This window comes from Meleagris gallopavo, chromosome 7 (genome assembly GCF_000146605.3).
Source record: "Meleagris gallopavo isolate NT-WF06-2002-E0010 breed Aviagen turkey brand Nicholas breeding stock chromosome 7, Turkey_5.1, whole genome shotgun sequence".
Lineage (NCBI taxonomy): Eukaryota > Metazoa > Chordata > Aves > Galliformes > Phasianidae > Meleagris > Meleagris gallopavo.
In genome coordinates this window covers 12,805,498-12,828,860 of record NC_015017.2, presented here as the reverse complement: position 1 = coordinate 12,828,860, position 23,363 = coordinate 12,805,498, and the positions used below count along the sequence as shown (strand labels likewise).

Below are 23,363 nucleotides of genomic sequence, written 5' to 3'. Positions count from 1 at the left end.
ACAACAACACATACTTGGCTTTTCTACACATCAACTCCTCTACATTTCATATCTAACTAGCAGAAGTCACTTTAAGAGGTGACAGAAAAGGCCAGCCTCCAGGTCCTCTATGATGCTCCCTGTCCAGACAATACAACTAATTGAAAAAACAAATCCTGCTTCGGCTCTGCAGTTTTCAGCTGATCACTACAGAGGAGCAGAGCCACCTCCTGTCCATCTGCGACTTGAAAGCGAATCACTCGGCAAGCAATGATTAGTTAATCCATTGTTTTGGATGAACATTCCTTAGCACTTCCAATAACAGAGAATATTTTACTTTGCAGTTCATAATAAAGACAGTCAAAGCGCTTGACTGTTAGCAGTTACTATGGCAACTGCTGGCAATTTATTTTAAAAAGGGGAAAGATTCATTTTTCACTTGTTACTCAATTCAGTTTTTTGTTGTTTTTGTTGTGTTTTTTTGTTGTTTTTTTTGTTTTTTTTTTTTAAACTTGAAATCTGCTATTACAAGTAAAACAGCTACTGAAGTCTATTGTCATGGCTGGCTCAGAGATCCAGAGTGATCCAAGAGGCCAAATTCTGCCTGCTGAGCTTGAACTGAAGTTTCAGTGACTTCAACAGAACTACTTGGAAGAGCAACCCAGCAGGATGAAGTTTAAAAATCTCTGTCTTCTGTGCAACTTCTTCCATTTATTTTACTGAGAAAACAACACAGCCAGTTTGAGAGCTCTTCATCAAATAAAGGTCTGAGTTCAGCTTTAGATTCAAGCTCACCAACAGAATTTGAATTTGGGGGTGAGAATTTCTTACTAGTAGTTTATCATCACATATTAAGCAGTAAACTAGCTGCTCTAATTCTTGCTTTGGTATTTGCCAATATGCTTAATATTGCTACCACCTGTACATAACGCATAAAACCTGGAAATTTCAGATCCTTCCATCTTCCTTCATATATATATATATAAATATATATATATTTTAGTTCCTACAAAATCTAAGTGGCTCCATGCTGGAAGCATGAGTGTCATTCTTTATTCTGGAAAAAATATAACAGCTTGTGCCTTTATAACAAGCCAAATGAAAACCATCGAACTTAAATTCTAGTCCAACTTGCAGCTGGATCCAACATCATCGAAACATCATGAGGCTGGAGAAGGCAGATCTGTCTTTAATGACACAGCAGCCTGTATGCACGTGAATTCATTTTACTGTTTCTACAGGTTGGAAGGGAAAATATAATAATCATTTAGCCTGACCTGCTATGCTACACAGGTCTCCTATGCTAAGAACTTCACCCAGAATATAAAATAAATTTCTACTGAAAAATATAGCTTATTGTAGCATGAGAAGATTTGGGAACCATTAGCAGCATCCCTGTATCACAGGTATCAGAAACGGCCTGTGACATCGAGAATACTGAAAGCCAAATATTTTAAATTGAGATAAAGAAAATACCCACAGTGTAAATTCATAATTAAAAAGAACAAACTGGCAAGCATCTTAAAGCGATATTATGAGGGAAAGGGAAATTGGCACAACTTCATGGAAGTTAAGAAGTTGTTCCTGGAAATCAACTAGAATACACAGCATGGAAACATGCAGTGATAAGAACTATCTGGCATTCCATCCTTTTCATAAAAAAAGCATTCTACTTTAATAAATCAGGTTGTTTAAGGAAGTGCTGACTTTGTACATTTTGGCTTTATCAACAGAACTTCAATAATGTTTAGGAAGTAAACTTCACAGAAAAACCTCAAATGTTCAATTAGTTTTAAATGGTTTAGGAGAAGAATGGAGATAATGAAATTATAAGGATAATGGTGGCTTAATGCTTTGTGGCTCACATGAGATTTATATGTTCCAGCATAACCTCAAGCTGTACATACGGCGTTAGAGAGAAAAAAAAATGAAGAGGAAAATAAAGGATTGTGTTTGGAGGAACAGGAGCTTATGGGATCTGACTGCAGTGGGCATTTTCTGAATTCTCTTTTTTTGTTTGGTTGGGTTTTTTGGGAGGTGGGTGGGGGGGACAGTGTACTAGTGATTTGTGACATGGGATGAAGTGACTATGAAATGCTATTTCTCTTTTACATGCCTTCTTTACTGCTGCCTAGTCCTCTGAAACCATGAACAATGTGAACTGAACAGCATCTGAACACAGTAGGATTTACTCTGCAAGATTCATTTCCTCTCTATGCAGATTACACTCAGAGGGAATGCAGTGCAAACCACAAGCCTGAAAAAGCCTGCAAAAATATCTCTAATCCTGCTCAAAGTATAACTGCTAAAAACTAAGGGGGTTGACTTTTACTATGTAAACTCTGGGAGCTGAGGAGGGGCAAAGACTGTGGGATGAGATGGCAGGAGAGCATCAAGCAGGAGAGACTGGTTCCTGCTGGATGATGGGAACTCTGCAGCTCTTAGTCAGCAGCCAGGGGCGCCTGCTTCCCCCTCTCATTCTCTCGCTGCATTTCAGTCATTTTTCCTTGCAGAGAGGGACCCCTTATTCTGAGTGCTCCCTGTACCCCCTAGGAATGCTCCTGACAGATTTCTTGAGAAGACTTCAAGGAGCTAGCAAAACCACAATCAAACAGTGGAATATTTTGAGGTTTTAATTTCAAATAAGAATGGCTTGAAAAAGGAGGACAGCATTTTGATAAGACGAAAAGGATATCATCCCTGAAAACCTCAGGGCAGGAGAACAAACATGAGGAATCTCGAGTGTGTTATGTGGTGAACTGATGCCTTTTCCCTCTCAAGAATAAATACTGGGCCAGGTGGATGCTCCCACAGGCCTCAGGCTGCCCGGGCTAGAGGCTACAAGCATTTGGAGCAGATAGGGGAGCCCACCTGCTGCTTTTGTGGCTGTGCAGCATTTCCACCTTTCCAGGGCAGGGATGTTTTCAGATGGATTGCCATAAATAAATTTGAGACCGTAAGGAGTGGGGGACTATTAGCATCTGCAATGGATCCTTTAGCTATTGATTTAATGAATGGAAAAGGAGAGGGGAAAAAAGGGGTGAACAGACTTTCCCAGTGATAAAAAACTCATCAAAAAGCTGTACTTCACTGCAAATCTGACTCCTGTGTACTCATTATACACCATCAGATTATTTGGAAGAAGCTTTATTTTGGATTTCTTCAAGATCATGTAAATTATAAAGACAGCACCCTGCAAACTCCAAGGACCGGCCAGAGAATCATTCATGGCAAGGCATAATGCCCTGTGGCCATGGCAATAAGGGAGCTCAAACTGAGTTTTCATTTCTCCTTTGCCACAGCAAGCCTGAGGTAATCGGTTCCTTCCCCAAATTTTGGTTCTCTTGTTTGTGAAACGTGACATCTCTGACCACTGCTTGCCCTTCTATTTTATGCTCTGCAAGATAATGACTGTTCAGAGCTGCTCTATCAGCAGTGAGTGCATTATCTCCTGATTCAACTTGTCTCTACAGTTTGTCAATATATTGGCACACATGCAATGAATTTAGTTTCATATGGACATGTATTCATGTTGCCTCAATCAATAATGTCTTTAAGATTAAATATTGTTTGGAATCCAAGCTCATTTTGCAGGTGAGTGAATACACACCCAATGTAGGTGAAGGAATACACATCAATGTATTTTTATGCTGAATCAGTGCTATTCAACAGAGGGGTACACTTCAAATCTGAGAACAGCTGTAAGAGCCCATTTAGCAGCATTTTCACTTATACATGGAAAGCACTCAAAGGTAAATATTATTCCCTGACTGCTTCAAGTGAAGGTTTCATCAGCTCTTCCATCTAATCTACACCTGTTTAAGAAATTAAAGGAGTGGGCTTACAGAAAGACATGGACCAGCTGCAGAGAGTTCAAAGGAGAGAATCAAGAATGATCACGTGTCTAGGAGAATGTGATTTACAGGGAAAGATGAAATTATTTGGGACAGCTCAAGCCAAAAGACACTTGGAGAAAATGTGATAAGTCACCCAGTACTTAAAAGACTGCCTCGTAAATGAAAGGTGTGACATATTTCTCATGGTGGATATAATGAGAAATAATGGATTTAAACTGCCTCATAACAGACCTTGGTAAGGTATGGAGAAGAGCTCTCTAAGGATATAAAGAACCTGAAAAATTGACTGGGGAGATTGTCCATTACTGGGAGTCAAAAATGGCTTAAGTATAACCAATCCTTCCTTGGGGCAATAGATGACCTCCTTCCCAATCCTGTGATTCTTTGTGTTCCCAAATCTATCTTCATGTATAATGCAGGAACTCTGCACAGTGAGCAATAGAGATAATAGAGAAACCAACACAAAGGAAATCCTGCACTGAATGAAACCTTCACTACTTCAAGTATAGGAAGTACTTTTAAAGGGCTTTATTTTATTGCTTATTATTCATTTTATTTCAGGTATTCATTTCATTGCTTGTTACACACAGGGTTGAATACTGGATCCAGAAAAAGACACCAATTTGATATCAGTACTGTATATTAGATGAGCAAAGCAGCAAGCTTGGCAGAAGCAGGTGCATTTATACAAGTAGAGCCCAAATGGACTCTGTGGACTTCTGCCATTTGAGCAGCTGCCCACATCTGCCTGGAAGTTCAGAAGCATGAGCAGACATTTCCAGTCCTTCCACCTAGCAACAGCCTTGAAAACCAATCTTGAACTTTGAGAGACTGTCATTGATTTTTCCTTAAGATTGCAGGTTGTTCACACTTCCTCCTGCAGCCCCATGCTGGATGCAAAATACCGTTTTTAATGTTTTATTACATCTTTCTTCTCTTAAATAAACCGCTGAGAACACTGTCAATGCTTTACTTGCAACAGCAGCAGGAATAATAGTGTAGTCAAGTTCAGCCCTTGCAGGATAATACTGAATTCATAAAACATAAAACTGTGTATTATCTGATGCATGAATAATGCTGGTAAAAGCTATTATTTTTAATGTTCAGCTGAGTTAAAAAATCAATAAAATTTTGTAAAGGTTAGATCATTTCAAAACTTCACATTTTCAGAACAGCACTTTTTAAGAATAGATATTTGACAGCACAGACAGTGATGGCACGCCACATGCTATATTAACTTCATCATTTTTCCTCTTCTCTCTGAAGAACATTCTCTGTGCCTAGTGGTACAGCTGCTTGGCTGAGAATATCCTCAGGCTATGGCCATGGGCTTGGGGGTGGATGGCAGAGGAAAAGTTCATTCTCTCCATGAGGCAAAACCAAAGAGATCCGAGCTGAAGCTGTGGCAGCTACAGGCACAAAGAAATCTAAAAGCATAACACAGACTCACTCAGAGCCCTCCATTCAGGAGCTTGTGTTCCATTGAAACACATTCACAGGAGACACACCTACAGACAATCCCAGTGTCTGCAGTGGGTGATTCAACTTGCAGCTGGCACAAGGGGCAAAGAAACACATCCAAGGAGCATAGCACTTGTCACGTAGGGGTTGCTTGGCTCTTATATCACTCCCAGCTGTCGGATAGAAACTGGAATAAAAAGATGGCATAACAGAAGGAGCTAGTTTTCTTCTAGCTGCCTGACCAAAGTTGAAATTCAGTAAGTGAGCATGAGGAAAACTGGAGAGAAGAGACAAATTCAGTCTGACCACCCTCCAGTATAACTCTACTCACTGTGAAGGTGCTTTCTTCAGCTTGAAAATATGGCCCAAAGATAAACAACCAAAAAAAAAAGAGTTACAAGCTGCTGCAATGAAGTGAAATATGTCTGTTGAAGCATATTGCTGTCTTCAATCATCTTTTATATTTTTCTTTTATCTCATGAGAAGAGATCTATACACATGTAAGAAGGATATTCAAGAAGTCAACATCAGAGGAGAATCCAGGAGAGAAAGTTTATACTCCTCCTGTACTATTAAAAGCAATTTGCTACATGCATCAAAAAGCCTCTGTCAGGAAATCCAAATTCTTAAGATAAATATGGAGAAAATTAAGCTTCTAGCAGTAGCTGATGGTGCATCATTAATTAGACAGGACCTAGGCTTGAAGAACAACTACAGCATGGAAAGTGAAGCTAATGACAGCACTAGACTCACAAAAAGAATGCACAGCAAAGCCATGTACATGCCATCCCCAGACTTCTGAATTCTCACATTGTTCTGATTTTGAAAGGTATCATATGGTGGCACAGCAGGCTAATGATGTAGTATGTTCAGAAGAATTAGTTTAAGAGGCTTCTTTTTCCCCCCAACCCAGTGAAAAATAGTAGAAATAGTGAATTTTTGGAACTTAATGGGATCATACTGTTCTTTCCTCACATTGTCAACTACACTTAATTTCCTCCTTCCCATTAACATGTCTAATGCATATGTCAGGCGGAAGCCTGACACACTAGTGGCAAACAGACTGTTGTATGAAGGCGGCAAAGTGTTAAAACAATTGAGCAAGTGAGTACTAAAGTTTGCTGCTCTGGCCATATGGTACAGTGTTTAATTTCCCGTAGTGAAAGAACGTGGTTGTCATAGAAAAAGATGATGAATAAATTTACTTGGGGCAACTTATTATAATGAAGAATGACTTCTCAGAGGAAGCAAACAGAGGAATTTAAACTCTGATGAGAAGCATATGGGATGCATTAAGATGGGTAAGGGTAGCAAGGCTGTGTGCTTTAAAAATGAAAGACATTTAATCGATGCTTGTTGCTGGTGTTGACATATGAAAGTGAGAAATGGATTTTGATTTGGAAGACAGGAAGAAGGTTAATAGCAGTAGAGGTGGTTGTGGAATGATTGATACTTGGAATAACTAAGGCAGAAAGGGAGAAAGCACTTCATGCAGTCAGGCAACATACTCAGGAGAACAATGTAATCCAAAAAATAAAGAACACAAAAAGGCTGTGGTAAGGTAATTGGCTGTTAGGAGAACTGACAGGCCAAACTAGCAATGAGCACGCAGCAGCTCACAGGCAGTGGGGGAGACCAGGGCAGGCAGAAGTGGCTGCACAGAGGTAGAGCAAATTGGCTGTTTCTTGGGATCCAACTGGTGCAGAACCCCTGCCCAGAGAATGGTGGCAGGAGGTAGCCCGGGAAGCAAGATCTGATGTACCCAAATATGCTGATGTAGGTGTTCATTTTCTCAGCGTGTATGCAAGACAAATGAAGGAGACTGAGAAAGGTTGGATGGCTCTCAAAACCAAAAGACTATGCTCAACCCTGGTGGCTTGCTCTTCCCTCTCCACTGCAGTTCACAGATACTGCATAGGAATAAATGACCTGAGGATCCCCAGCCCTCTGCAGTATGGGTGACAACATGGGAAGGTAGCCTGACCCTGCCTCCCCAGCCCCTGCTGCTCAGGTTGTCCTACCAGCCAGCTAAATGCAAGGCCTGGACACTTCCCTAGGGGAAGTCCACCATGCCTGTATCAGGCTATACATGGATAAAATGAGCCAGTATGTTCCCTGCTCAAGAACAGACTCTCTTGTACAGCTGAAAATTCCTGCTTCACCCCTTCTCATAGCCTGGGCTGAAAAGGTACAGCATCCACCTCTAAACGCTGTTGTTAAACCCCCTGAGGTCAGACAGGTCGTGATAGCAGAGGCCTCCCAGGGAGCAACACCTGCAGGAGCTTACCGCCTGCCTTCGGCAGGCCCCCCCACTCACATTCACTGCCTGGGGTGTGCAGACCTGCACAGGGGCTGAGCTGACCTAGTATCCAATGAATTTCTATTAAATCCAGCTTCCCAGAGGTGAAAGGTGAGTTCATGAGCTGCCACATGATTTAGGATTTAAGACCATCTTATTCCGTCCTTTTCTGTTACTTTCTCTAGATGACAATCATAACTCCAGCACACAGAATTCATTCTTACTTGCTAGGTGTTGACATTGTGTCTAGATAATAAACAACCTATAGTATGAATGCATAGCTAACTAACTCCGTACTCAAGATACCCTTTATTTTTTAAGTAGAGAAATGTGCAAGTCTGACCTTTATGGTATGTGGGGTTAAAGAGTATATTTAAGAGATGAAGAGCTATTGAGGACAAGAAGTTAGAAAATGCAACATGGAGTTGTACTCTTTAAGGCAGTGATCTGTGTTTAACTAACTGATCTTCAGTAATGCGTTTACTGACACTACGTAGTGTCACTGTGACACTACATAGAAAGTACATAGAAAGATAGGGGTTCAGCTAGGGAAATCCGAGAACTTTGAAAGTGTGAGATGAATTGTGAGAATTTAACAGGAAAGAGGCAATTGCCTCTCTGAAAGAGATTTCTGGAAGAAAGTTGCTTAGTGTCAGCCCTCAATACTAATACTGAAACCAATCTTATTCTGTATCTTCTGTAATGTAATGACCTCATCATGAAGAGCTGGTGAGTACGCAAAAGTGATTTACAGATGTGTGAAATTGAAAGACTGTCAGTAAAGTGAGACAACTGTCAATACAGCAAGTGGGAAGAACTAGAAAACAGAAATGGAATGAAGCTAAGTATTGTGAAGTCACGCACTTAGAGACTAGTAACAGAACTCCTACTGCAAGCACTGGCTTATTACTTGGAAATTATTAAGAAGAAAAACAAAGCCTATTATTATTTGATCATTGGATGACTATGAGTGTAATATGTCCATTAAAAAAGCAAGAAGAATCTTCAGAAATGCAAGATGAAATGTTTCCAAGAGAAATAAGGAAGCATTAATATCACTGGACAAGGCTTGAGTTTTCATTCGGAGACCAAAGCTATGCAAGGCAGAACCTTAGACTGGATCAGGTCTGAAGAAGAGGGCTGGGCCAACTGCTGTGTATCAAGGCATTGTAACAGGCTTATCCTCATAGAGAACTGTTTACATTGAAGGAAAAGCTGGCACAAGGAGTAAGTGTCTAAATCAAACAGGAATAGACTTTGATTGGAAATCATTCTTCCAGAATAAGTGGATTTCTGTTTAGTTTCAAGTAGGGTTTTATCTGATTGTGTAACTGTGTATGCAGTGGTTAGCAAGTGAGCTCATTATGGTCCTTAGCTCATATTCAGATACTTTGGACACGAATAAATGTAAGATCTGCAAATAATGGAAGAAGCACTGACCATAACACAGTTTCAACAAGACCTGCTTCATACTAAACTGGCACGCCTAAGACTAAAAACTCTCTAATGTGTAGTACATGCTCCCAAGTCTGCAGGTAGCAAGAAGCTATTGTACAGGCTGCGCTGCATCGAGGCTCCATTTGCCTGGAATCACAAGAGGAAGAGGTTAAAAATAAAAAGCCTCAAATGGACCAGCCTGACACCATCAAACAGATAGAGTTCTAGAATAAAGGAATGAGAAAAGATGACCAAAAAAATTCATCTGAATTCACTATGTTCTGGCTCCACTAGGCTTAGAAAATAAAAACCTTGCTCTGTGAGAGAAAGCTTTGTGATCTAGGAGAGAGAAGCTGAGTTGTGTATTGGGTCTACCCAGCCTAGAGATCCCTATAGATCAGAACTCTTCTGCACATACAGCAGTGTGTGCTGTCAACCCCACCCCTACCTCCTCTGTTCAGATCCAGGAATGAATGAGGTGGATACAAGGTTTAGCTGAATCAGGTGTTATGATGCACTGCTTCTTTAACAGCAATGGTGTCATATAGTTAGGCTTTGAAGATTCTCCACTAACAAAACCTTTAGAACTCAAAATAAAAGAGATTTTTTGTAGGTGGGAGGGCAAATCACATCCCCTTCCTCCCTACCATGAATCCATTTCTGCCTGGAATTTAATTAAATATTTAACGAGCACAGTATACAAAGATGAAGTATTGTGGTTAATTTTAAAACCATACACTTATTAGACTTTTAAAATACCAACTTAGTCTTAAACAATAATATTCCTTTAATTTTCTCATAAAGGCCACAAAACTTAATTAATGAGAAAAAATCTAATTTTAAGGAGTCAGGAACAGGTAGTAGTTACAGAGACAATGGAAACAACTGTACAAAACACAGTCTCATGAGCCTGTTGAAGGGGAACTGGGAAACTGTGCATTGACCAGCCAGACAACTCCTGTAAGATATCTTCTTTACCACTGGGTAATTTTTTTTCCTCTATTGTTCACCAATACATTGCTGGAAGAAAGGAGAATACTTTTCTTTCAGTACACACCACAGAATTTGGGTATCCAGCCACATTAACTAGGGGGATGCTGTAATAAAAGGTAAAAAAAATGGGGCTAAATCATCAGTTGTTATGAATTGGCACAGCTTCTCTTAAAACAGATTGTGCAATAAGTAAAATTGAACTGAATTCAAGGGTGCTATGAACTATTACCACAGCTAAGGATCTGGTGAAAAATCTTACAGTGGAGAGAATGGGGAATGGTATGATGCGTAGTCAGAGAGCATCTAACACAGTGCTTGGGAGCAAGAAGCAGGGAGTAAAGTGAGAGAAGGTTAGGGAGAAAATTGGTATTTCCCAGCTCCCTGAGCACATGCTGACATCAGGGTAGCTATGCCCATCCACATCAGTCAAGGGCAGCCTACAGAAATCAAATTCATCTGGGGCAGTCAAGGTTTTGAGGGGTAGTCTTCAACACCCAGAAGCACAGCTAGAAGAAACATCCTATTTTTAACTTGATTCACCTCTGAATAAAAAGCATGGATGAATTTCCAAAGGCTCAGGAAATCAAAGTAGTTATGCAAATCCAAAAATTAGTTAAGGAATTCACAAGCACTACACTATGCTCCTGCCTTCTGATGGAGTCTAAGGAGATCTTGTGTAGCTTTCCCATGTGTGAGCAGCAAACGTTCACTCTTCAAGCTACTCTGAGGAGGCTCCAGCAAAGCAGGTGAGTGCTGCCACCAGAACAACTCATCTGACCTAGAGATGTGACTTGCTGTGACTCCTTCCAGGAGCACTGTGATCCTTTCTCATTGCAGCAGTTTTTACGCATTTGGTCATACTGGAAGACAAATCTATTGAGAATAACTTCATAGATCACCATGGCAGCCAACTATCTGAAAAGCAACTTCACAAAAGTGATAACAAATTGATCACAACCTTTCACTGCCTTACAGCAATGAATGCAAGAGCATCCTGGGATGCATAAGGAAGAGCACTGCCAGCAGGCCAAGGAAGGTGATACTTGCTCTCCACTCAGCACTGGCAAGACCACAAATGAAGTGTTGTGCCCAGCTATAGGCACTCCAGTAGAAGACAGATGTGGGCACATTGAGGTGGGTATGGCAAAGGGATTCAAGTATGGTAAAGGGATCAGAACATCTGTCAGATAAAGAGAGATGAGCCTGAAGAAGACTAAGGGGAGAGGGAGGGTCTTATCAGTGTCTTTATATGTCTTATGGGGGAAGTGAAGGCAGAGCTGGACTGTTCTCAGTGTTGTCCAAAGGCAGGACAGGAGACAGTGGGCACAAACTGAAATGCAGGAAAACAAAGAAAAACCTTCACTGCAACTGAACACTGGAACAGGCTGTCTAGAGAGTCTGTAGAATCTCCATCCTTGGAGATACTCAAAAGGTGGTGGGCACACTGCTCCAGCTGATCCTGCTGCGAGCAGAGCGTGAGACTGGGCCATCTCCAGAGATGACTGCTGACCCCAGCCATTCTGTGATTCTGTAAAACACCACTTCTTGAAATCCTCCTTAGCTACTGATAGGTTTTGGTGGTTTGGAATTGACATCTAAAAGAGATACTGAGTTCCAAAGAAATTAAGTAGCAAGCACTCCTTTGTCTGAATAGATCCAGGCCACTTTTTCTCCACTTTTTCCAGTGTCCTCTTTTGCCCTGCCACCTCAGGCCTCCTGATAATTATATAACAAGTACACTTCAGGATGAAGTGATTACAGACTGGAGCTGCAATCACACCCCACACAAATCACATTTTCACCTTTGTATGTGCTGCAGACCTGTGACCTGGTTGCAGCACTGTCACACACAGCATGTAAGAACAAAATGCCAGTAAGTATCTCTTAAGGCAGACAGGCTGCTCTTTATAAAAGAAGCAAAATACCTGCTTCAAGGACTACATAAAAGATGTAATTATATGGATATACACAGGCTGTGTTTATGGGTACATAGCTGTGCACTCACTGTTCAAGTAGAAAAAAACAGAAAAGCACGTTATGTATACACACAAGTGGATGCCTAGTGCAGGTTAACAGCACTTGGAGTCTATAGTTCCAGGAGTCTAGACAAATGCGTACAATTATTTTGTAACACTGAAGGAGATTTTCTTTATCCCTGGTGAAATTTGCCTTCAAGAATGCTGAAACGAGATATTCAGCTTAATACCTGTGGGAGTGAATGGTAACAGGACAAGTTCTCTCTTTATCCTCATAGAATCATTCTCTCAAACTTGAAAAAAAGCCAAGAGTCACTTGAAAAAAAAAAAAAAAGTATTTCCTAACACAAAGAACCAGATTTTAATTATTGAAGTGTGCAATTTGCCAGAAGGTGAGTCAGGAATTCCTTGCACTTTAGAGAAGGCATCAAGCACAAGTTTGCTTTGCATGAACTTCTGCAACTACTGAAACTTGGTAATTTGTCATTCTTTTCCCAGACTCATTCCCTTCCATACTGTTAGAACAACTGTGCACAGAACTCTGTCTGATCCAGCACTTGATTCACAAGAAAGAGACTAAAATCATCTGTACAGAGAGACGGTCAAGAACAGTAAATAACTAATATCAGAACAGAGGCAGCTCTGGAGTCTGGAAGCATTCAGACTCGTGGGGAATGGGGCTGAATGCGAAGACCCTCATAACATTAACACATCAACATGAAGCTGTGTGTATAGAGGGTGACAGCTGTACTCATCTAGGACAGATACTTAGCAGTCCATTCAGTTACATTAGCGAAGCCCAATTCTCAATACCTTGTTTGGACTTGTATGAGGAGATAGCAGAAGTAGAGGATTAGCCACAGAGGACTGTGGGCCATGATGAGAAAGAGCTGTCTTGGAAGAGTGCATATTGAGGGATCCTCGTGGAAAAGCAATAGTAACCTCTCTGCAAAATCCTGGGAAACATTTATACTGTGGCATTAATTTTAAGTCACAGGAAATCATTGCGGTATTAACTAAGGACACATGAGGTCACATTTGAGATGCTGACCGCCATTCTATTCACCTTATAAAAGAAGAATTTTATGGAAAAGTACCAGGGGGCAATAGAGATGATTCAGGCACACAGATTTTAAAGGTTAGATAAACTGGATCTGCATTCCTTGCTGAAAAATGAGATTATTGGACTTAGTAAAGTAGTGCAGGCAACTTCTGAGAAAGGAAGAAAAAACTGCTGTAGTCTGCTTGAGCCAGGGCGCATGAATGTCATCAGCAAAGGAACAGACAAGTTAAACTACCAATGAAGCGCAATGAAGGAATGAATTATCTGGGAGAGAAATAGAAAGCTGCTAAATAAAATGTTGAAACAATGTGAGGGAATTATTTAGAGAGGAAAAAAATTACGGTCTGACAGGATAAGATAACCTTGGGCAGTACTCTTCAAGTAAGGAATAAAATATTAATCCAGCTGGGTTCCAATAAGCAGTGTACTGGAGGAAAACCATGCTTGGCTACAAGCATAATTGCAGGAGTCACAACGCAAGCAGCACGAAATACTATACAATGATCAATGGATCAAAAGATGCATCTCTCTCTAGATCATGAGAATAGGATTATACCACCAGCACAAAAAATCTGAGGGGGCTGGGAAGTGCCACAGATTTCCTGTTTTCTGAGTTCCCTATAAATTAGATGGTCCCACAGGACTAGAAGGGATAACAGTTCTCCAAAATTGATGAGTATTAAAGATTACAGGAGGAAATCCCCTGGATATCAGAGCATGTCAGGAGGTCTGAAACATCACTTTTGGGGCTGCCTGCTCTCACGCTGTGCTTCCAGGCACATCCCTGTGGCAACACAGGTTTTTCTGAGTCACATTCCACTCATTTTCCTGCATATGGGGGCACAGCGTAAGGTGAGTTCTCATAGGACATACCAGAAGCAAAGAAATGCCTTCCCGGCTCAATAAAGGCTGATGTTTCCAGAGATGCTTTCTCCTGTTCTTTTGTTTCCTTGCTCAATAACATCTCATCAGTACCATATGTGAAAGCCTGTTACAATCACAGATGATGTTAAACTGAGTTTCTCTGGGCAAAATACTTGCCACAAGCTCAACACTGCCATGGGATAGTGAGTAGGAAAAGAACCCTACAGCATCTGAGTCTGGCACCCCTAAGTCTGCTCAACATCACTCTTGTTGGACCCACTATCTGTTAGGCAAGCAAGGAAGACTTCTGTAACATACAGACATCAGTGCTGGCTGAGGGCAATGCGGGGCTCACAGGGGCTGCTTTAGTTTGAGCATAAATGCCAGCTAAGGCAGTTATGAACCTGCCCACTGCCTTGTCCTGCCCAGTACTCAAACAAGCTCTCCTCACCATTCATATTAGGTCTCACTTGGCTCTCAGCTACATCAACAGCAGTTCTTGAGAAAAAGAAAGTTATCCATCCATGTAACAACAGAAGACACAACAGTGCCTTCTACCAGGATAGGAGATATTAGCCAAAATTTAGCTTCAAAAATGATACAAGAAAAGCAGCTTATCCTTTCCAAAGGCTGGCAAAGTCTCAAGAAGATCTCAGTCTCCAAAGAGAGATGTTGATCTCTTGGCTGCTAACCCTTAAATGAGGCTGAGGTTCCATCCCTGGGCCCACCCCTTCCAGTTGCTCAGGTGCATTGCTTGCACCTGTGCTACCTAGGCTAGTTATGCTTTCCCACCTGGTGCTCAATCACTGGTTCAGGCTGTGACCTAGCAACTCCCATTAACCATCTTTCTCTGAGAAGCTTTATTCTGGTTCCCTTGTGCTTAGCTTAGGGCTAAAAACACAGTGCAGGAAGAAAGTTAGAGGTAGAGAGAGGATCTGGTAATGCAAAGGCCATCCAGCAAAGGACCTGACTAAATTCATGACACAGCAGTGGCTTTATGGCACTAGAAGGAAAGAGAGCAGAAACATGCTCTCTAACAGCAGTGCGGGAGCGGGGGATAATCGATCTGGGAACCGCTGAACTTCTCCTATTGTTCCCCTAGGTCTTATATACCTTGACATGTGCAAATACACTGCGTGTTCTTCCAACCTCTAATAACCCTGTTGTAAAATCCCTTGTACCTAAAAAGGCCAATTTTATAATGATACTATCAAAGATGGTGGAAGCCTCTACAGAAAGGGCAAAGAAAGTGGGAATAGTTTACATCATTGTGGATAAAGAGCCTCGTGGGACCAATTGCAGTGGCTCATTCTGTGATACTGGAAGAAGTAGGGGCCAACAAGCTGCAGGAGATGCTGAGCTGTTTGGACAGTGTTCATTTTTTATGCAGATCTTGGAAATTGTTATCATTTCAGGAAAAACATAACTAAATAAAATGGCTGGGAGGCAAACAGATTTGGATTTAAACAACATGAATTTAAAATACGAATAACCATCTTGGTAGATTAATCAATCCAAATGTTGGGGTTGTTGTTTGGGGAATTTTTTCCTCCTCTGCAGCTGTATCTTGCTAAGTAACACATTTCTATTTCAAGGCTGTTAATGCTGAAGCAGCTGCCACACTCTCTGGGAATTTTTAAAAATCATGATGAAATTAAAGGCAGAGACATAAAAACAAATCCTTCACAGCTACCCTGGCTGATGGCATTATAACAGTAACAGTCATTTTCAGTACATCATTTTCTTGGCAAATACTACTTGTAGTCAGTGCAAGTCATAATACTGTATGTATCTTAATGCATTTTTCTCTTTGCCACCTAAAGATAATCATCAAATATTAAGAAATTGAGCTTTGTAATCTTTCTTCAAGGGGACGAATGTACTTAATCTCCTTCTTTTTTTCCCTTTTTGGTATGAAGACTCACCAAGCTGACAATAACAGTGGGTTTTGTTTATTTTTTTTTAAAGAGGTCTGAGCTCCACCTTTTTTTTCTCTTCTTTTTTTAAGCCCTATTCAACCATGAAGCTGTATGATTGATTGCTTTCAAAGGTTGGTTGAGATGAAGACCTGGGAATCCAAACTTCCATGTCACATCAGTGCTGTTTAGAGAAAAGAGATGAAAGAGCAAGCAAATCCTTTCTCCATTGCAAAGGAAATGCCTCCAAATAATTTTTCTTCTAGAATGTCAAAAACCTCAACAGGCTCCAAATCACTGTTAAAAGCTGAAGCTCTTCCCTCTGTCATGTTTACCAGGCACTTACATGTGGAAATAGAGCCACCACCGTGTGGAAAGCACCCTATACCTAAAACCCAGAATTCATTAACTATTTAGGGCTGAATTTGTAAAACCACCTTCTGCTTCAATAAGATATAAACTAAGGGCAGGTTTCCCTTACTTGTTAAGTCAAGCCACTTGAAAATACTGACAATAATTAAACCTCCTTGAGTACAACAGAAGTTCTGAAACTACAACACGCTGCAGGAAGAAGGCAAGAGAAGTCAGAAAGACTAGAAAATAAGCAAGTTGCTGAAATGTTTGGGAGATCATGAAGCCTTAGCCAAGGGAAAAAGGGCTGTTGGATGTTTGGCAAACAGCAGAGTGATCCTGATCCAAGGCTTGCCCTTATCTTACCATGTAGCAGAAGAAAATATATCTGTCAGGACTAGGATGGATGTCTTTCCCTCTCATTCTGCTGGGAATTACAGAGGAAAGGTTAGAGAGAGAATGCACATTGCTCACTACAAGAAGGCAGGAGCTGAGAGTGAGGGACTCTTGCAAAAGCTAGCAGGAGGAAGATGGCTTCCACACAAAGTGTCACAGAGGTGAAGAGAAAGGGAACTGGTGAAGTGATTCAGGTCCATAGAAGATGCTGGTATCTCTCTGCCCATCTGGTAGAATCTAATTGTGTATGTCTGAGACAGAGGATAGCAATGTAGACAACCAGCTCCAGGTTTTGTGCTTTTCTGGCAGGATTTAGGCAGGTATTTGTTCCCTTATGCAAAGGAAACAAGCTGTTCTTTGGCCTGGTCCTGCAGAAGGCTGAGTCACTACAGGTCTCAGTTCCTATCATCGGGAGGGCACTGCCCCCACCAGCTTCAAGGATCTTTTTCATTTTTTGCTGCCTTTTGTGTTTCTTTCTTTTCTTTCTTTGGCAGAATGAGTTTCAGTTATTTCCCCATGAATGGTTTCCAGCTTTTTGCCTTTTAAGACTGATGACAAAGGAGAGTGTGTGCTGACAAAAAACAGTCTTATCAAAGCACGTTAAGGTTCTTGCTGTCTGCCTTTATCACAGATCTAAGCAGTGTCAGGCACCCAAGATTTAAGCAAGTGACAAAGCTAAAAATAGATTGAACAAATGCACTGCTTGTTTTGAGTTTTAGGAATTATTTATCACAGATGAAATCTGCATTGCATTTAATACACACAGGGAAAGGGAGGGTGACTCCTGGGAGTTGTGGATGTATTCAGCTCTCCCTTGGCAAGTGCAACACAGCTAGGACATGAGCCCTGGGCCTGTGAAGACACATTTATTTGAACTCTGCCTTGAACCAGGAGAGTTCCTGATTCTGCTGGATGTTCCTGATTCTGTTCCTGCATGTGCATAAAATCTCTCTGATTTCACTGCCAGATAGATCCAGCTGCAGGGTTAAAATCCTTTCAGCATCTTGTTGCAGTCCAGATAGGAAAAGTATCCAAAGACCATCATTTACCTTTGGATTAAGGGCTTCTTCCCCTGTCCAGGAGCCCTCAAAGGACAAGGAGCCAATCTGCTCTCCAATCCACAACACACAAGTGGTGAAAACCACTGTGGAGAGGAGGAACGATCCACAGAGCAACTGGACTGGGTCCTACAAATACTCCAGAGCCATGGAGAGCTGGACTTACAGCACACAGACCACACAACATCATTCTACTTGTTCTAGCTCAGAGAGCAAGACTGCTTTCAGATGCTGCTTGTGCCAAGGATGAAAACAGAAGCTCATTCAAAATTGGTTTCAGCTTTTGGTTCACCCTCTTCATCATCCAGTTCTTCAATTTCTGTCACTTCCCACCCCTCTCTCCCTCTCACCATTATTCCTATAGTTGTGTGTCCACCTCCTGCATCCCTGTGTCAATCCCTTTCTTCTTAGATGCTGACGTGGAAGGAGTAGTATGAAGAAAACAAGACCTGCAGCACTTCACTGCCTATTGGAGCACACAGGTTATCACTGAGCTGGTAGTGGCAGGTTTGAACAGGGTCAGGTATACTCAGCCCTTAATAGACACTGAAGAAATGAACTAGAGAAATGAATGATTCCCTCCTTTGGTGTTTCTCAAGCCTGGATATCAGCATCACTGCTGGAATTATTTCATGTTTTCCTTTTCACACCATGCCCAGCTGTACTGCCCAGTTCATTATTACTCATTATTAGTGGAGAGCAAAAGTAGGCACGGGCTGAAAAATGATTGGAAGCTTTCATGGCAGATAGACCCACCAGTGGCTTTCAAACACGATAATGTATTTGCTTATGAAGTCCCTAGCCTATTAACTGCTGAAAAGGTGCAGTAGGGAAGGAATACACTGCACTTTTCCCTTTCCTTTACTTCATTCCCAAACATTTGCTACTGGCCAGAGTCAGAAACAGGCTACAGAGCAGGAAGAATCTTTGAACTATCACAGCTTAGCCATTACAGTCATCAAAAGGACTGAAAAATCCAGTAGTTTCCTTATTCACTCTTGACCCCAGCACATACCTTACAGTGCTGACTAGTCTCCACTGACCATGACTTCATCCTTTGCTTATTACTGGAGGAGTAATCTTTATTTGATTAATCACTCTCTGTATTAATATAAAATAGCCTTTGGCTTTCTCAAGCAGATTACTACTTCTGTCAACTTACTCCTCCCCTTCTCCTCTGATAATGAAAACAGAGAAATGATGACCGTCAGTCCAAGGCAAATGAAAAAGATGCATTTTAAATATAGCTTGGGGAAGGGGGGAGGGGGAAGAAGAAAAAAAGAAAAAAGAAGATAGTCTGCCAGTGGGTTAACTTTTAACATTGACTTGATTTGTGAAATAGAAGATCAAGAGCCTTAAAGACTGAGACATTATATTTTAGGTTTCTACAGAGTTGGGTAAGAAAACTGGGCAAGAATATTTTTTGTTGTTCATTTAAATCAACTTCAAAATTAAGCTCTATTTTCTTGAAGAATAAGGAAGAATGTGATAGAGATTTTCAAGGTGAAGGGGAGATGACTTTTATGAAAAGCAATTAAAACTATATTTTACAAAGAACTTGCTGGTGTAGGCTAGCTAGAGTACGATCTCTTAATAATTACCAAGTTCTTTTTGCACAGATCTCAAAAGAATATAACTATCCCAAATCAATTGGCATATGAAAGACAGCTAACTGTTGTTATCATGCTTCACTGTCAGATAATCTAAGGTCAGACTGGGCCTTCAGTTGTCTTCATTACTTGAATGAGCCAGGCAGCAGTGTCTTTGGTTCTGCTCAGGTAGGAGCTGCTCAGAAAGAGTTCAGCTGAGGCATTGCCAGAATGAAATACAGCACAGGACTCCTAGGTCCTGCTCCAGTACTCTAATACTTCCCTTCTGCTGCTCTGGCATCTCACATGAATTGAAGAAATTGAACTGCTGAAGAGAGTTTGATAGATTTTTTTTCCTCTGACACGTTTCCTAGCAATTTTAATAAATAGAATTTGAAAGTTGTTTTTTGTTTGCTTTTTTTTTTTAATATTCTCCCTTACAGCTGTCCGAATGGCACTGAGCAAGCTGTTATCTGCTGGATTTGCAAGAACATGAACTAATTCCTGAGCTCCAAAAATAACTAATTTCTCTTGTTGATCAAGAGACAAATGTCTGCAGAAAATTTCAGCTGAATTTCTTTGTTAGTTTTCAGGAAAAAAAAAATCACAACAAAACAGTCTCCACATATTTGGAAGTAGAGGAAAATTAGGTTTTCACCTTCAAACAATACATCAACAAAGCAAAATTTTCCTATGCAGGGAGCAGGCATGCCAGGGGTCACCCACCTGGCAAGTAGCTTTGCAGAAAAGCATTTCGGGGTTCTGGTGGACACCAAGAAGATTATGAGCCAGCAATGTGCCCTTGCTGAAAGAAGATGGAGGGAGATGATCCTTCCCCTCTACCAAGCAGTGATGAGGCCACAACTGCAGTGCTGGTTCTGGGCTTGCCACTACAAGGCAGACATGGATTTACGGAGACAGTCAAATGAAGAATCACAAAAGTGACAATGGTACAGTAGCATCTTTTATATGATGAAAGAACGAGAGTTCTGGGGCTATTTACCCTACAGAAGGCTCTCAGAAGGTGTTTCATCAAGGTATACAAGTACTTGGAGAGGGCAGATACAAAGAAGACAGAGCCAAACTCCTTTCAGTGGTGCCCAATATCAGGATGAGAGGCAATTGAAACAGGATCAGAACATCATGAAACAATTTTTATTGTGAGTATGATGGAACACCAGAACAGATTGCCCAGAGATATTATGGTGTCTCCATCCTTGCAGATGTTCACAAGCTGTCTGGACATGGTCCTGAGGAATCAGCTCTTGGTAACCCTGCTTGGGCATGGAGTCACATAAGGTGATGATAAGGTCATATCTGAAAGTCCCTGTTAATTTCAAGCATTTTGTGATTCTGCAGTTTTCTGAAAGTGTTCTAAGTGTCAACACCAGAAACAGAAACCTGGGGTTTGCAGCTGCTCTCAGTTACACCAGATAACAGATTAGGTGCACTCCAAGCACAACTTAGGTTTTATATAACCAATATACTTACCATCAATGTCCTGCATTGTCAGGAGCAAAGATTAAAGGGGGTTTTCCATGCTATTTAGCCATGTGCTGATTCACACAAAACCAGATCAGAGATCTATAAAACCAGGACTAGTGGGTCAGGATAGATTCTCACCATTACTACTACTTGAATACATAACGCATGCTATAAATCTGTGATTCTCCAACGTGGAAATATATTTGGAGGTAGTTTCTGATTTGGGCATGGACGAGAAAGCCAGTAGAACTTACAGTTCTCAAGCCTATTTCCAATGGTGCCCTTCTGTGAAACACGTTTCCACACTTTACTTTCTGGGGTATAACATGTTCCCATACCACTGCATAAAGCACTATCCATTCTGCTTATGGGATCTGTGCCTGATCCCTGTGAGATTGATGGGATATTTGCCACTGAGACGTCAGAAATACAAACAGATTCTAGTTTATTGTTATTCCATGCCCTTAAAGTTCACAGCAGTACCGTACTGCTTTCTGTGTCCTGTGCAGAGATCAAAAGACATTTGTTTATATATATATGTAACATTTGTTTCCATGGCATAAAAAGCTTTGCCCAGTAGATCTTCTAAGTGACACAGACTCAAATGTGACCTCCTATAATTTAAATAACACAGGAATTCAAATCAGAAAACTCTTTGATATGGTTCAGGTCTTAAAACACTCAGAAACCTTTAAAAAGAGGCCTCATACTAATTCTTTTTCTTAAAGGTTACACAACAGAAAATAATTGTAAGAAACCAGTCGTGGTCCCTCAGAGTTGGTCTCAGTAACCAAGTTGCTGTGTTTGAAAAACAGAAGTTCACTCAAGTAGCAACAACATAGATTGTCTCAAGTCTTCACAGGAGTTTATTTTGATTTCTGAGACTATTTTGCTTATAGCTTTGTATAGAATTAGCAAGCTGCTGATTGAGTTTTAAGCTCTATCCACAGATGCACACAGCCATAGGCTGTTCTGAGGGCTTCTGCACTGTCTGGAAGCCAGTGGAAGTTTCTGGCACAGAACAGACAGCAGAATTTTGGCCACTGGCCAACACACAACTGTGAAGGGCTCAAACCACTGTGCAAACTAGAAAGACCTAGTTCCATCCAACAGCATCTTAAAAAGTGCGTTATCCTGCAAATATCACAACATGGCTTGTATAAATAGAAAACAAACAACAGAGAAAATCCCAGCTGTGAAATATAACTGTGGTCCTGATAGAATGTCTCCTTCTTCCACTCTCCATAGCTATAACCAGAGCAACAGTACCAATGGCAGAACAAGAAATTTTGCTAAATAAACAAGCAGAAGTGAGGTTTGTTTATGTTTATGACATGACTAGAAATGCTATGAGAAACATAGTTTCTGAGGAAAACGTGTCCTCTGTCTTGAAAGGCCCGAGGTGCTGGGATCCTCTAGATCAAGTGCTCACAAGCATTTAAATTTTTGTGAGTGCTTCCAAGTGAACAGCATTGCCAGAAGCTCTCCCAGAGCTGAGTGAAACATCAGCATTACAAGCATTTCAGCCAAGCAGAAGTAAGCTTGGTGGCAAAGACACTGTGTACCAGAATGTAGCAGAACTCACTTCACTTGTACCATAACCCTGCATGCACACAAGTCCAGCAGAGCCAGAGTGGAATAGGAGAACTGAGGTTTGCCTGTGTGTGTCTTGTGATGGAGATCAGAGAGTAAGATATAGGAGTGGGCTCCTGATTTATGAAATTTCATCTGTATTTTTTCTCTGTTCCTCCTCTAAAAGTCTGCTGTGGAATGAAACCAAATCAGTTCAGCATAAGCTGTATATCAAACTTCCTTATCCTATTCCTGATAACAAATAGTCTGAATAAATTTTTGCAAAGAATCATAAAAATACATTATTTGCCACGTGTACTGAAGCATGCTCTACAGACACACACATAGAAGGTACCACTGTCTATTACTTCTGAGTCACAGATAGGCTGAGACTTTTCTAAATAGATGCACAGTTCTTCTGAATTAAGCGTAGGCTCTAGGTTCTCATTAAGATGCACTGGCCTAGTTTTAAATACATCTCTTTTTTCCCCTGTCATTTCAGTGAAAAAGCTTGCAGTATCCAGCATCCTTGAAATTTAGGCCAACAGCTTACTTTGTGTTTGGCCTAAACAGTCTAAATATTTATGTGCTTACTGTTCTGGGACTTCCAATGATATAAGAGCCTATTTCTGAGGAGTTATACTAGTATCTTAATTTCAGGTTTGACCATGTATCTTGCAGACAGTCTAAAGAGAACACTTAACTAGCAGCTCACTTCTCTTCCTGATACTGTTGAAAATTGAAGATTGACAAAACTACAAATTTGTTTTGAATCAGTACTTAGAAAGGTCTATGAGTAATGTAGCTAAAACTTGCAACTCACATCAGGTCTGTTCAGGCCTGGCAGAGTAAAACTGGGCATGCATTTATCAACTTCCAAACCATATAAGAGAGAGCCATGGGCTCAGTCTCCAGCTGCCACATGTACCCTCCAGATGTCAGCACAGGATAGCACAGCTCCCACTCTGGGACACAGCTCACTGTGGCCCTTCTCATGCACAAGGTCAGTCGTCTCTGCTTCCCTCTCTGCTAGATTTGTTTTTCTAATTTCTTTTTACTTGAAGGTT

The 23,363-nt window shown here is 41.0% G+C and overlaps 2 long non-coding RNA genes across 2 annotated transcripts in view; one reads left to right on the top strand and one right to left on the bottom strand.

Moving 5' to 3' along the window:
- LOC116216806 overlaps window positions 1-23,363 on the bottom strand; it is a 54,661-nt gene that overhangs the window by 22,273 nt on the left and 9,025 nt on the right. The window lies entirely within an intron of this gene.
- LOC109368511 lies at window positions 7,612-14,060 on the top strand. Its single transcript, XR_002116620.1, has 3 exons — window positions 7,612-8,823; window positions 11,002-11,160; window positions 12,501-14,060. It is a non-coding gene; the product is annotated as an uncharacterized LOC109368511 (long non-coding RNA).